This window comes from Austrofundulus limnaeus, unplaced genomic scaffold (genome assembly GCF_001266775.1).
Source record: "Austrofundulus limnaeus strain Quisiro unplaced genomic scaffold, Austrofundulus_limnaeus-1.0 Scaffold76, whole genome shotgun sequence".
NCBI classification, from domain to species: Eukaryota; Metazoa; Chordata; class Actinopteri; order Cyprinodontiformes; family Rivulidae; genus Austrofundulus; species Austrofundulus limnaeus.
The window spans coordinates 1,050,752-1,053,996 of NW_013952478.1; positions in this window are offsets into that span (position 1 = coordinate 1,050,752).

Sequence of the window (3,245 nt, forward strand, 5' to 3'; positions counted from 1 at the left end):
GTGTGTGTGTGTGTGTGTGTGTGTGTGTGTGTGTGTGTGTCTAAAAAAGTTGAGTAGGCCCTCTAGAGAAGTTATTTTTTATTGAAACATTTTGTCTCTTCTTCAAGAGACTTCTTCAGTCTGAGGAGTTTCAGGTGAACTCACATGGTGGACAAACAATYAACAGTGGCAATCAAAACTGGTTGTTCTCATGCAAAAGAGGACCCTCAGCCTAACAATTGTTGTTCACAGCGGGCTGAGTCATACTTGCAATAAGACCATTGTAAGAGGAGGACAATTGGACATGAGATCTACACCCTTGTTTGATGATGGGCAGTTTCTCTTCACAGAAATGACTTCCTTCACTCCTCTCTCAAACCAGCGGTCTTCTTTATCAAGGATGAGAACATCTTAATCCCTGAAATAGTGACTGCTGGCCTGTAGATGAATGTAAACTGCAGAGTTCTGGTCTGATGGTGTAGCTCTTCTGTGTTGGCCCACTCTTTATTACAGTAGCTGCTTTGTTTCCCTGATGTGTAACTGGTCACAGTCCTCCTGGCACTTAGCATATACAACATTGCTCTGTTTGTGCCAGGACTGGATCTTTGGGGTGAACCARTGTTTGTTGTAATGTGTTTTGGGTTTGAAAGCCAYATCATGTTTAGAGAATAAATATCTCAGCTTCTCTGGAAGTCCCAAAACATGTGGAATGACTACAGTCAGGGTCTGGGCTTGGGGTCTTCATTTTCACCCGATGGCTGGCTGGAGTCCTGTTTGGGTTTCTTATTTGCTTTCTGGAAAGATCAAGATAACCACACTGCTCCAGGGCCTGTGTTGTGTGTGATTTCTCYTTCTCCCTGGCTCCTGAGTTTTGGGGACACTGTCTCTCTGTGTGGTACAGAGTCCTGATGACTCCTAACTTGTGCTCCAGTGGGTGATGGAGAGTCAAATCGCAAAAACTTATCTGTGTGGGTGGGTTTGCGATAAACGTGTTTCCAACCATTTTCCATCAGAGACTGAGACCTCACAGTCCAGGAACGCCAACCTGCCATTTTTTTTTTACATCCTCTCGTGTGAACTTTATATGTTTATTCACAGTGTTGATGTGATCAGTGAAATGTTGGACTTCCTGGGATTTAATTTTAACCCAGATGTCATCAGCATACCTGAACCAATGGCTCATTGACTCGTTAGGTTAAGGTTAGGTTTGCAACAATAGGAAAAACTTGGGAGCCACAGTGAATGTGTGTCTAACTGTAAAATGTCTCAGGAGCCACTGGAATTRTTTAATAAAATGTACTCATTAGATGTGAATCTACAACTCTTTAACTTTGAGTCAAGCTGATTTAAGAAAGCTACCTCTGTTAATCGATTTAACAAACATAAATGTCCTCGTAACTTAGTCWAGTTTGCAAACATTGAGCTAAATGCTGAGCTGTGATAGTAGCTCAGATACGCTGAGCGCTAATGGTTGAAACAGGATCTTTATTTAAAACTTTGGCATCCAATTTAGGCCAATGATCTACATTTCTTTGAGTACTGCTATTTTTTATTTGTCAAATATACTGTACCTCTTAAGGGGGACTCTGTAATATCAGAGTCTGACAAAAAAAAAATCGTGGCAAAAATTATTAGTACAGTCTCAAAAAAAGTATTACAACCTACATCACCTTATCAAGAACACCGAACACAGTGAAACAGCTTGTATTCCTTTACCTTTTGATAATAAATTTGTCAGTAAGGTGAATTAAAGTAAAAACATTTGTGTATTTGATGTGACAGTGCAGCAGGAAGTGTCTACTCCTRGCTAACAACATAATTTTGCATGTGGCTGGCCACTAAATTCCAGAACAGTCACAACGACTTTGAGCTTTTGACAGAGCAGGAAAGTTACTTTTACTCCTGATATTTACCTAAAGTCAGCKAATGCTGCTGTTCTCATGTGTAAGGTTTTTTAGGACTTTTATAGGACTGTGGTTTTATTGATGGCAGAGAAAATCTTTGAGGATATGGCTCAATCAGGYATCTAAGTCTTTAACCCTTGAAAACAAGACAATGTCTATTTTTGTGGAAATCAAACTCTATGATTCACAAGTTCTGCCTCCARAGAGTGCAAACTCCTCTCTTTGTCTTTGCTTTTTATGTGTTTCCCTGTTCAACTCTAAAGAAAATGAGCAAATCATAAAGAAAAAAATGCTGAAACAAAATAAAGAATTTTATTGTCTTTACCTTCACACCACTCATTTTAAATCCTAAGCTGATTATTTTTCCCTCGCCAGTGTTGAGTTTTAGCTCACTTAACAGACTCCATGAACCTTGGAGGGATCAGGCAGGTCTGGTGTCCACATCTTTCTCTCCCTCTCTTTTGAGATTCACAGTAAAATTCTTGGTACTCAGTCAAACATTCCTTCACAGCAGCTCACTCGCTTGTTAACATTTTCTTTTGTTTCCTGATTAATATTTAAGACCTCATACTGGAAATGCAGGATCATTTTAAATGAATGACTTTGTTACGTATGATCATTCTTTGTGCCGTAATATGTGACATTTTGATTTTGTTTGGGTAAAGATGTGCAAAGACATCATGTGTCAAGACAGAAACACATCTGTTGTTCCTATTTTTGACCACTTGGTGGCAGAGCTTTATTTTGTCTTTGCAGTGATGAAAATATGAGATCTCTCACTCACACAGCAATGCATGTGATGAAGCTGCTTTTCATGCTTTACAAAGTATAACGTAACTCAGTCTAAATGGTGATTACAGCTGTGTTTTAAATATATATATATATATATATAATTTGGCAGCTTTAAGACCAAATGCACACTCATTTTCAGACCCTAATGGGTTTAAAAATTGTCCAGACCCTGTGCTGGTCCTTTGTGGTGAAGAGAGATTTAAGCTGCAAAGTAAAGCTTTCTGTTTACCRGTCAGCCTGTTCCAACCCTCACCTATGATCACAAAACTTGTCAGTGACTGAAAAAACAAGATTGCAGCAATCAACGAAGGTTTTCTCCACAGGGTAGCTRGGCTCTCCTGTGGAGATTCAGTTTTCAGGTAGAGACCCGCTGCTCCTCCACATTGAGGGGAGACAGTTGAGGTGTTTTTTGGGCACCTAAGGATTCTTTCTGGACACTTGCCTAAGAAGGTTTTCCAGAGTATAGACCCCAAGTAAGTTGGATGGATGGATGGATGGATGGATGGATGGATGGATGGATGGATGGATGGATGGATGGATGGATGGATGGATGGATGGATGGATGGATGG